This window comes from Narcine bancroftii, chromosome 5 (assembly GCF_036971445.1).
Source record: "Narcine bancroftii isolate sNarBan1 chromosome 5, sNarBan1.hap1, whole genome shotgun sequence".
Classification (NCBI taxonomy): domain Eukaryota; kingdom Metazoa; phylum Chordata; class Chondrichthyes; order Torpediniformes; family Narcinidae; genus Narcine; species Narcine bancroftii.
Window position 1 is genome coordinate 139,912,084 of NC_091473.1, and position 12,979 is coordinate 139,925,062.

The 12,979-nt window shown below is 40.1% G+C and overlaps 1 protein-coding gene across 7 annotated transcripts in view; it reads left to right on the forward strand.

Moving 5' to 3' along the window:
- Positions 1–12,979, forward strand: part of LOC138764011 (bromodomain-containing protein 3-like) — a 160,325-nt gene that overhangs the window by 63,569 nt on the left and 83,777 nt on the right. The gene's annotated exons all lie outside the window — the stretch shown is intronic.

The window sequence follows — 12,979 nt, forward strand, 5'->3', positions numbered from 1 at the left end:
AGTTCTATAATTTCAGACTGAACAGCTTGATCAGTATTGATACAATTTTGACAGCTTGAATTTGTGACTAATTCCTCAACTTAATGCCATGGATATCAATTGCCTCACGTTCTACAGGTTATCAAATATCAATGGTTTGAGATTTAAAGCCTCACTTCAGTTAAAAATCTGGAGAAGTCGTTAACAATTGTGGACATAAAACCTGCGATCTGTTGTACTCTCAACCATTCAATGCATTTACAGGATCTGAAGCATCTCCAGCCTTTCTTGCATCCAATATTCTCCAAGTAGCAAGCCATAGCTGAGTGCTTGTGAGAGAAGCTTTCAGTGTCAGGGTGATGAGTCATTTTGGGTGAATATGCAAGTTATTGACCCTCTTCATAATCATAACTTTCTCAAAGCTTTGATTGTAATTAACTATTTGCAAGGGAAGAATTGAAAATTTGTTATTTTCTAAGTATCAATGGGTACAGATGCACCAAAATTCTTGTTTGCTCTAGCATAACATTCACCTACAAGAGTATGAATGAAATTATTGCAATATGCCAAGACAAAAATACAATATCAAAGGATAGATAAATATTTAGTTGCAGTTAGTGCAAGGGAAAAGTCATTTGGTGGTCCCAGAGAAGTTTATTTTTAAGGTACTATGCAAAGGTTCAAGAGCCTGAAGCAATTCAGGGTGGGAAAAAAATTCTTCTAAAACCTAGAGTTACTGGACATCAAGCTGTTGTACCTTGTGCCTGAAGGGAGCAGCAAAAAGAGATTGTAACAGGGATGATGGGCATCTTTTATGATGTTGGCTGCTTTCTTGAGACAGTGTCTCACGTAGATGTCTACAACGGAAGGTCAGTGCCCATGATCAGCTTGTCCAAGTTCTGAATTCCTGGGCAATTGAGTTTCCAAACTAAACTGTGATGCAACCAGTCAGTATATTTTCCCACAGTAAGTGTTAAAAGTTTAATAAATCATTGGATAACTTACCAAATCCCCTCCAACTTCTTGGCAAGTAGACGTGGAATTGTACCTCTGGCTCCTGAAAAGAGTAGATGTGGTAAACCACTATATGTATATATTTATCTGTCTGGGCACACCCACTGGTCAACTGAAGCTGTGGCTCCTCCCACAGACTCCTGAATAAAGATGACTGTTCCTCAGCATCCCCCCCTCAGTTCGGGACAGCCAACCAGCATGGACGTGCCTTCATTCTATGGCAAATAAAAGCCGATCAGTTTTGTTCAACTTCAATCATTTGGAGTCATTGATGATGCATCAATTGTACTCGCAATAGTCTTGACAATGGAGCAGATACTGAAACTGGAGATAGACCCTCAATCGCCCAAGGCCTTTACCAACTTTGAACTCTGGCTGTGCTGTTTTAAAGCATTCTTGCAGACGTTATCAGCCATCGTTCAGTTGGAGAATGACAAACTACAGGTACTGCACACCCAAGTTGGGCCCCATCAGGAACGCCATGTAACCAGAGGCAATGGAAATATTAAAAGGCCAGTACCTGAGAAAGGTCTACACCAGACACAGGGAGTCGAGTGCTGAGTACCTCCGGTCCCTGCCCCCTCCCCCACTAGTGGATGCAAGGCCATGATGGCGACGGAGGACTTGATTAGAGATGCCTATGATGGAAGCATCAGGTCAAATTACATCTGCCAAAGACTATTGGAGCAAGGTGAGCTCAGACTGCGGAGGGTGTTCGAATTGGCAGGCATTCTGGAGGTGGCCCTTCAGAATATGGAGGCCTACTCAACTGACCTTGTGGCTCCACCAGTTACTGCCAACTTGGGATGCGCCATCCTCGAGACCCAGCAGCACCACTTGTGAGTCGTGAGGGCTGCCATCCTGGGCACCATCTTCAAGATCTAAGAATGCTGTGTGCAGGCTGCCATCTTAGATGATGCCATCTCCTGACTCAACACTGAACTCTCCGACTCAGCGATCTGACACTGGCTTCTATAACACTGGACCAGGGCAGTTCCCATCAACTTGCCAGATCAATGATAGATATGACGAGTTGCCTGTTCGATAGTGGGACCATGGAGAACTTCATCCACCTTGACATGGGGCAGCGCTACTCCCTTGTGGTAAGGCCATTGAGCTAAAAAGTCTCCTTGGCCACAAGGTCACATACAGCAGATGTCTGCAGATACTGTGCAGTGACTCTGACCATGCGGGGCATAGACAGCAAAAATTTTAAAATCCTGGTGATGCCACAGCTCTGCGCTGCCGTGCTACTGGGAGTGGACTTTTTTTTTAATTTTTTATTTTTCACACTATGAACCATACTGACCAAAATATATACAGACATTTTTCTCTCAAATATATACAGTCATTTTCTCCCCTTTTCCCCCTCCTTTCCCTCTCTCCCTCACCCCCTTCCCATTTATTCAAAGTTCAATCTATAAGATACATTAAACCCATTAAACAATGTTGTCACTTAATAAAAATAAACAAGTAATTTTTGTCTTCTACTTTTACATACTGAGTCAGTTCATTACGTTGTCTTCTCCTTCTGTTATTTTAGGTGGTGGAGGTCCGTGGTAGGATTTCTCTATTGTGTTTCATGTACGGTTCCTATATTTGTTCGAATATTGTGATGTTATTTCTTAAATTATATGTTATTTTTTCTAATGGAATACATTTATTCATTTCTATGTACCATTGTTGTATTCTCAAGTTGTCTTCTAATTTCCAGGTTGACATAATACATTTTTTTGCTACAACTAGGGCTATCATAACAAATCTTTTTTGTGCTCCATCCAAATCGAGTCCAAATTCTTTATTTCTTATATTACTTAGAAGGAAGATCTCTGGGTTTTTTGGTATATTGCTTTTTGTGATTTTATTTAATATCTGGTTTAGATCTTCCCAAAATTTTTTCACTTTCTCACATGCCCAAATTGCATGTATTGTTGTTCCCGTTTCCTTTTTGCAGTGAAAACATCTGTCTGATACTGTCTGAAAACATCTGTCTGAAAACATCTGTCCCATTTATTTAACTTTTAGTGTGTGATGTATAGCCTGTGTAACCAATTATAATTGTATCATGCGTAACCTCATGTTTATTGTATTTCTCATAGTTCTGGAGCATAGCTTTTCCCATTTTTCATTCTTTATCTTTATGTTTAGATCTTGTTCCCATTTTTGTTTAGGTTTACAGTTTGTTTTCTCATTCTCCTTTTCTTGCAGTTTGATGTACATGTTTGTTATAAATTTTTAAATTATCATTGTGTTTGTAATCACATATTCAAAATTGCTTCCTTCTGGTAACCTCAGACTGTTTCCCAATTTGTCCTTCAAGTAGGTTTTCAGTTGGTGGTATGCAAACATTGTATCGTGAGTTATATTATATTTGTCCTTCATTTGTTCAAAAGATAATAATTTATTTCCTGAAAAACAATTTTCTATTCTTTTGATCCCTTTTTCTCCCACTCTCTGAAGGAAATGTTATCTATTGTGAAAGGGATTAGTTGATTTTGTGTCATTATTAATTTTGGTAGTTGGTAATTTATTTTATTCCTTTCTACGTGAATCTTCTTCCTAATGTTGAGCAGATGGTGCAATACTAGTGAATTCCTATGTTGCACCAATTTTTCATCCCACTTATATAGTATATGTTCAGGTATCTTCTCCCCTATTTTATCTAGCTCTAATCTGGTCCAATCTGGTTTTTCCCTTGTTTGATAAAAATCTGATAGGTATCTTAATTATGCTGCTCTATAATTCTTAAAGTTTGGTCTCCTTGTTTGTACCATTCTGTTAATTTATCTAGTGCTATTCTCGGTTTCCCCCTTTCCATAAGAATTTCCTTATTATTTTCTTTAGTTCCTTGAAGAATTTCTCTGTTAGGTGAATTGGTAATGATTGAAATAGGTATTGTATCCTTGGGAAGATGTTCATTTTAATACAGTTTATCCTTCCTATCAGTGTTAGTGGTAAGTTAGTGCTCTAAGTCGTCTTGTAATTTTTTTCATTAATGGCTGATAATTTAGTTTGTATAGATGGCCGAAATTATTATTTAGTTGTATATGTAGGTATCGAATTGCATGTGTTTGCCATCTAAATGGTGATTCTTTCTTAAACTTAGTGAAATCCGCATTATTCATTGGCATTGCTTCACTTTTATTTGTGTTGATCTTGTACCCCGATACTTTTCCATTTTCCTTCAATTTCTTATGTAATTCTTTTATTGATATTTCTGGTTCTGTTAAGTATATTATAACGTCATCTGCAAATAGACTGATTTTATATTCCTTCTCTTTTATTTTTATCCCTCTTATTTTATTTTCTGTTTTTATCAGTTCTGCTAGTGGTTCTATAGCTAACGCGAACAGTGAGGGAGATAGTGGACATCCCTGCCTTGTTGATCTGCTTAATTTAAATTGGTTTGATATATATCCATTTACTGTCACTTTCGCCAATGGTCCCTTATATAATGCTTTAATCCAATTAATATATTTCTCTTTTGCCTTCTTCATCTTCCTTAAGGCCCACTATCTTTATATTGTTTCTCCTATTATAATTTTCCATTATATCCATCTTCTGAGCTAACAGCTCCTGTGTTTCTTTAACTTTTTTATCAGATTCTTCCAATTTCTTTTTTAAGTCATCTACCTCCATTTCTATGGCTGTTTCTCGTTCTTCCACCTTGTCTACTCTTTTTCCTATTTCTGTCATGATCATCTCTAATCTACTCACTTTTTCTTCTGTACCTTTTATTCTTCCTTTTATTTCACTGAATTCTTGTGTCAGCCATTCTTTTAATGTTTCCATATATTCTTTAAAAAAAAATTATTCCTGTACTGTCCCTTCCCTTCATTTTCCATTTCTCTGTGTAGAGTTTGATGTTATCCCTCTTCTTCTGGGTCCACTCCAGGATCTGTGTCCTTTACCTCTGTCTCTTCTGGTTTTCTTGTTGGGTTGTTTATTTTATTTTGTTGGGTATTCTTGTTCTTCTTATTTTTATTAAAAGTGTCTTGGTGTTGGTCTTCTTCCTCTGGGTTGGTCATCTGTTGTTTCTCTGATTTCCTATTTTTATTCTCTTCCTTCTTGTTCTCGTTATTTTCTATGTTTTCCTGTTGGGAGTCTTGCTGTCGTGTTATACTTGTCTGTTGAAGCTGTGGAGATTTACTCCTCAGATAGTCCCCCCCTCCCATCGGTGTTGTTTTTGACTTCGCACTTTTGTTTGGCTCCGTGAACCATCTTTGTAGTCCTGAGTTCGGGGTTTCCACTGATCTCAGGGAGCGGGCTTCTCTCTCCGTGGCGGGTCTCCTCATACAGGTAAGGCCTTCACCTTTCTCTTCCGACGTCCTTCCTTCTTCTTTTCTTCCCGTTTTTGGTTTTTCTTTCTTTGCTGCCATTTTCTCCACACTTTTATTTTTAATTTGTTATGGTTTCTGTGTTTGTGGCTTTGTTTTTTCTTTACTTTATTTTTACTTTTCTTGAGAGGGCTGGTATTTTCTTACCGGTCACTACTCCATCACATGACTTCCCCTCGGACTGGACTTTCAATGTCACCTTAAAAGCGTAACGATAGAGTACGATGGGCCCCATCCACCCTTCATTGTCTGTCACCATCCATTTTTAAATTGCCCACTACGCTTCACCTACCTTTCAGCCTCCTCCCCCACCACACACAGCCAACCACCTGATTGCCCATTGTGCATGACCTGCAGACTCTCTACCCTCAAAATCATCCCTCCATCACTGCCAACCTCACCCCTGACTGTAAACCTGTCACCACAAAAAGTAGGCAATGCTGTGCTGGGGGCAGGGCCTTTATTAAGACGGAGGTGCTGCAATTCCTCAACGAGGGGGGTCATTGAGGCTAGCACCAGTCCTCGGAAAGCACAAGTAGTGGTAGTAAGAAATGTGGAGAAAAGCAGGATGGTTATTGACTACAGTCAGACCATTCATAAGTACACATAACTCGACACGTACCCTTTTCCCCATCTTTCCACTATGGTGAACCAAATTGCACAATATTGGGTCTTCTCTATCATCAACCTAAAATTGGCATACCATCAGCTTCCCATCCGCCCGGAGAACAGCCAATGCATTGGGTTTGAGTCGGATGGGCACCTCTGTCATTTCCTGAGAGTCTGCTTCAACATCATCAATGGGATCTTGGCCTTCCAATGAGAAATGGATTGCATTGTAGATCAGTATGAGCTGCAGGCCACATTCCTGTATCTCGACAACGTCACCATCTGGGTCCATGACCTGCAGGATCATTTTGCCAATCTTCAAAAATTCTTCCAAACTGCCAAACAGACTCCTGAATAAAGGGGAATGTTCCTCAGCCACCCTCCTCAGTTCGGGACAGTTGACCAGCATGGATGTTCCTCCATTCTATTGCGAATAAAAGCCTCTCACTTTTGCTCAACTTCCGTTTTTTGGAATCATTGATGCTGCATCAGTGGAGGGTCGCATAGATGAAGATGCTAACCCTCTCCACTGTTGCCTCTTCAATGAAGACAGGTGTGTGTGGTCTTTTCACCTCTCCTTCCTAAAGCCCACAATTAAGCTCTTTGATCTTGCTGACATCAAGAGCAAGATTGTTATTCTGGCACCATTAGAAGATTATGAATTCACCCAACAACATTAAAAAAAAGTCAAGAGATGATCAGAATTTATTGTCATGAACAAGTCACGAAATTCATTGTTTTGCAGCAGCGTCATAAAGCAAACATTCAGAATTATAACCATCTTACAATAATATTAAAAATAAAAATAGTGGTGCACGAAAAATAAGGAAGTGTAATTCAGGATCTGATGGCAGCAGGGAAGTAGCTAACCTTGTGCACTGAGTGCTTGTTTTTAGGCTCCTGTACTTTTTTCCCAATGGTAGCAAAGTCAAGTCAGCTTTATTTATTGTTCATTCCATGCTCACATGGTAGGACCAGATAATGTTTCTCCAGGACCATATTTGCATAGATAGGAGGAAAACACTTAACACATTCATTAAGATGTATCCACGGTACACTATCTACATCTGTACTGGAAGTTCAGATGGTTTGGGGGGTGGGGGGGAGAAAGCTGTTTCTCACTCTGGGCATGAGGGCCCACGTGCTACGGAACCTCCTGCCAGATGGCAGCAGGGAGAACAGTTTAAATATGGTACATGTGGAGTCTTTCACAATGTTTATGGCTTTCCACCTGAATCTAGTGTGGTAGAGGTCCTTCATGCTGAGAAGAGATTCTCCAATTATTTTTTTTCTGCTGACTTCACTATCCTCTGCAGGGTACAGCTTCCAAACTAGGCGGTGATACATTTCCACAGGATGCTCTCAATACATCCTCTGTGGAATCAAGTGAGGGTAGGAGATGGTCTTTCCTCTGTTTCCGCCTGGGTGGTGGGGGTCTTTGAAGATAGAGGCTGCTTTTTTAAGACACCACCTCAGGTGGATGTCCTCAGTGGGGTGGCATCTGGTGCCTATGATGTCACAGGCCAAGTTAACAACCCTCTGGAGTTTTTCCTTGTCCTGAGATTTGGCACATCCATAATCAAACAGAGATGCAACCACCCAGTATGCTCTCTACAGTACACCTGTAGAAGTTTTCGGGAATCTTCAGTGACATAACGAATCTCCTCAAGCACCTCACAAAATATAGCCACCAATGGGCCTTCTTCATGATTGCATCAACATGGAGGCTCTAGGACAGATCCTCGGAGATGTTGATACCCGGGATGAGATCTGGGTCACGTTCCCCTGGCACCCTTCTGAAGTCCACAGTCATCTCTGTGGTTTTCAAACATAGCTCATGAATTCTTGTTCACTCTAGTCCCTGCAAATTTATGAATTGTAACTCCACCATACAGCTAAGGACAAGTTCATACTGGCCAGATTGAGCCTCTTGTTTTGAAGTTGGCAGTGTATAGAGCCTACATGAATCTGAAGCACTCTTCCTGATTCGTCCAATAACTTTTAAATCAATTTCTCCAAATATTCTTTTAAAAATTCATAGAAATGCATTTTCTGAATCTTAAATGTGAATATGCACTCAGATGCAGCTTTTATATTTGCATTCTTGTGTATTTTTAATCATTTGTTTTTATGTAGAAAATGCCAATACACAAGAAATAATTAAGTTTTGAGGCAGCACTAAGATGGCACTACAATTCACAGAAGGCATCGAACCGACCATGTGCCGTTAGTGCGTGATGTAGAGTAAATCCATTTGATTTACTCCAGAAATGCTTTGTGTGTTTATTTTGTCATGTCCACCGCGATTTCAGTGGCTACAATTGGTGACCCCGATGAGTCCAAAAACGTATTTTTGGACAATCATGGACCCTGCAGCTGTTGCTGTGAAGCTACCATCCTCCTGAACAGCTGAGCCTGAACTGTGGTTCCAACAGGCTGAAGCACAATTTCACCTTCGCTAAGTCAAATTGGACACCACTGGTTATTACCATCTTGTCAGTGCCCTGGACCAGGCTGTCGCAAAGAGGGTCAGTGACTTCCTACAGGATCCACCACATACCAGCAAGTATGATGCTTTAAAAGCACTTATTACGTGTATGGTACGTCCTGTAGGGAAAGGGCAGCCAAACTACTATATTTTGATGGGTTGGGAGACTGTGTCCCATCAGAACTAATGGATGAAATGCAGTTCCTGTCAGCCGAATATGTTTCTCTAGCAGCTCTTTTTTTTCCAGAGTGAATATCAGATGATATTCGGCTCTTGTTATCCAAGAGTTCATTTGAAAACCCAAGGGCTGTTACGACAGAGGCAAACATTCTATGACTGGCTAAAAAGCACAGCAAGGAAAGACAAGTCTGCACAACCAACCCCCCTGATATTGACCCCATGTCATACTCTAGCGCTCTTAGCACATCACTCCCAAGCAGCTTATGGACACCTAGTCTTGGTGTTATTACCACAGGTATTGGGAAGTAAATGCCTGCAAGTGTCTTCCACTCTGTCCATTTGCAGGAAATGCCCAGGCCAACCGCCAGTAAGGGCTGCGGCGGTTGGCAAGAAACCTACAAGCCTACAGTTTGTATGGGACCAGTTGTCCCAATGAACACAGGTTCAGAAGTTGGTGCATTTCCACCCACTGGTTTTGACACATGCTCTCCTACCTTAGACCTGCAACTACAAGCAGTTAACAGTTCCAACTGTTATGAGCCCAGAGGACTCCAAATCCCAGCAACAATAAAAATCCACCAAGACAATGGTTACTTAAACAAAAGTTACTTTTAATTTTCTTTAAACATAATAACAAGATTGATCTTAAACTTAACACTATTAACTTAACCCCCTTCTAACTCAAAACGCACGTGTATGTAATGTGCATATGTTCAGGAAAGTTCTTTGTTTCACAGTCTATTCATTCACTTATCACTTCTCCAAGTTCACTGGTATCAGTCAATTCTTACAGTGTGCACAGAATTTAACATTTATGAATCTTTACCAGACTCTGGTGCTTAAAGTTAAATGGTTACCGTTCAGTTCTTGTTGGTTTCAGAGAGTGATTTGTTGCTCGTTGGACACACATCAACTGATTTCCTCCAATCAGTCATTTCAGTGTTTTGTTGAAAAATCTTGCCCCATCATGGGTTTTCCAAATGATAACATCTTCCAAGTTGCCAGAGTGTTTCTCTTGATTCCCTTATTTCAGGAGAAACACTCTAGCCAGAAATTTCCTCTTGTAAGGACTACAAGGGTTTTAAACAGGCTGAACTCAGAACTCACAACCTGTCTTCAAAATGAGGTTTTCAACAAGCCTGACAGCCTCAACTGCTACTGCAGAACTGACTCTTCTCTCTCTCACTCTCTTTCTCACTCTCTGTCAGAAGAATCTTGTTTGTGTTTTCCTTTCTCTGCTTATAAAAAAAACTCTCCCAAGGCTCCAGACCCAATTTTTGAAAGATCTGCAAAATCCCTTAGAGCTTCAATGTCTAGCTTCAGCAAAGCTCTTGCATTTTAAATGATATTTCTTTTGTGAATTGTTAGTCTGTTTGTGAAGTGTGACTAAACTAAACCACCTCAATCTATCTCTTTTAAAGACATATTTATCCATAACCATAATAACACAACATTCTGACCTTTGGCACCAGGAAGATAAATGTCAAGTTCAAGAATCATCTCTACATTTGGCCAGTTATTATAGCAGTAGTATCCCAACCTTCGCTTGGTGCAGATTTTCTTTGGGCTCATTCATTCCTCGTCAACCTAAAAGCGTGTTGGCTAATGGAGCTACTTTTCAGATTATTCCTCTGATAAATGTCTACACCCCTGCTTTGCGCCTTCAAACGTTAAGTAAACCAGTGGATGAATTCTCCAAGCTGTTGGAAGATTTCCCTGAGATTACTACTCTACAATTTTCTGCTTCCACTGCAAAGCACAGAGTTGCTCATCGCATTTGTACTAAGGTCCCTCCTATCCATGCTAAAGCGCATTGCTTGTCTCCAGAGAAGCCTCGTTTAGCTAAGGAAGAGTTTGCCAAGATGGAGGAAGTAGGCATAATTTATAGGTCTAACAGTCCCTCTCCATTACGTATGGTCCGAAAACACCATGGAGCTTAGCGACCTTGTGGAGATTACAGGTGGCTTAACGATAACACCATCCCGGATCATTATCCAATACTTCAAATTCAGGATTTCCCGGTTAATTTGCATGGAGTGAAGATATTCTCCAAAATAGATGGACGGTGTGTGGCTATCACCAAGTACTAGAAGTGCTTGAAGACCTCAAATCCTGCAAATATGTCTTCGTCTGAAGGGCAACACTTGGTCAACCCTTATGGGCACCCTATGAAGGAACTTATAGGATACTTAGACAAACTAGGTTGACCTGTATTTTGGACATTGGAGGGAAGCCACAGTCTTTCACTATTGACAGGCTTAAACCAGCTCATGTGGGCAAGTCTTCCCCACTGCAGCAGCCGTCTGTCATGGAGGTTGACACCTAATAGACAGACAAACCTTTCTGCCAGTCTGGAGGGGGGAGGGTGGGATGTAGTGGTGCTCTGCCAGCACTACAACTCCCAGGAGGCTTCGAACCGGCCATGTGACATCAGTGCGTGATGACGTCAGCGTGTGTTGAATGCGTGATTCTGGCTTTTAAAAGGTTGTGCAGGTGATAAATCCATTTGATTCACTCTAGAAATGCCTTGTGTGGTTATTTCATCATGTTAACTGGGATTCCAGTGGCCACAGTCTAATGTTAATAACTTTGTCTGTAAAGGTTAAAATCTTGTAGTTTTGATTCATAGTTAATCTTGTGCCTATCTCTGAAAGGAGTATTGTTTCCAGTGTTACCATAGTGACTATGATGTAATATGTCATATATCCATGCAGATGAAGATCTTGCAACTCATTATTCGACAAATTATGAAGGGAATGTAAGCTTGAGATAATTTTCATCTTATTTCGTCTTGTATATCTCTTTAAAGTTGAATATCGTTATGCCAAAATACAGTATATGCTTTGTTTACTCACTGTTATGAAAATCTTAATGCAAAATGTTTAAGCATTTTATCAACGAATTAAAGCTACATAAAGCTGCATCTACAAAGTTTGGTTTATTGAATTAATAAAATAGTAATTTGGAATATTGTGCCCACTTTACCTTGAAGATGGCACGTTTTGAAATTAGGAAATACTAGAACCTGGAAAGTGTCATCTATATTGTCTTTATTATTGATTTTGATTTAATTGTGCGATCAAGTAAATTATCTGATATGTGAACAAATGTTGTTTGAATGCTATGACTGCTCCTACTCTAGAATTGTTCACCCAATGTGATTCATTTTGAATCTGAGATCCAAATGCATCCTGTTCAAGATGGAATTGTTCATGAGTCAACAGTAAATACTTTGCTTCATAAGTTGTTGAAAATGTGTCTTGCTGATCAATTTATATTCAAATAAAGCTGTAGTTTGTCTGAAAAAAAGCAGCCAAACTCTTACTTATGCCTTGATTTCAGTTACAATTGTATCGTCAATAAGAAATTAGACTGGCAGTCAGAGTCCTGAAATCTAGACCTTTGATTCAGGCTTGAGCTAAAATCTCATTTTGGCAGCTATAAAATGTAAATGTTTTTGATTAAATCAGTTTTTTTCAGGGGGGGTTACACTTTGGAATCTGTTCCCAAGTCTGGCTGTCAGATTGTTATTAAAAACCTGTCTGATTTATTTCTGTCTGCCATGAAAAGGATTTCGGCCATGCATCTCCATTTTTTGCCTTCAGGTGACTCCAAATTCATAAAAGCAGTTGACTCTTGATTGTCTTCTTTAGGATAATAAATACTGGCACTGTCAGAAATGACAGCAGGACACAAACGAATGTTAAAAAATTTTCTGACACCAGCTAAAGTATATTTTTATGCATTTAACTATTTGGTCATCAATAATCTAAACTAGCCATTCTTAATGGGAACCATATGGTATCCTGGGGGCCACAGACTGAAATCATATATTTTTTAATGTAGTCAATAGGAGAAAGTATGGAAGTAACCTGTACTGACAATAACCACACCAGCAGTGTGAGTATAAGACAGCTTTAATAAACTAATATGTACACTAAGAGGTCTTGTCTCTCTGCAAGACGAACCTGGAAGGCAGGACTGTAGCTCTGGATGGCTTTATATACAAGGTCACCGGGATGACCCCTGGTGACCTAGTAGTGTAATTACATATCACCACAAAAGCAACTAAACTTCTTCACATTCACCAAAGAGATTTAATAGTGGAGCAGATCTCTCTCACTGCTCCCCATCTGCACTGCCTGCTGCTCTCAAGCTTTATGACCATGTACTCACCCAGACTTGCTTCCACGGCCATGTGCCTCATCCCCCCCCCCCCCGCCCCTTCTTCCCTCCTCCCCCTACCTTTTTAGTCTGGTTGCCTGCCTGCTCTTTGCTCATACATTCCTGAAGGGCTAGGGTCCAAAATGTGGGCTATATATCTTTTCCCACTGTGGGACCTGCTTCTTGTTTTACTGTATTTTTTCTTCAT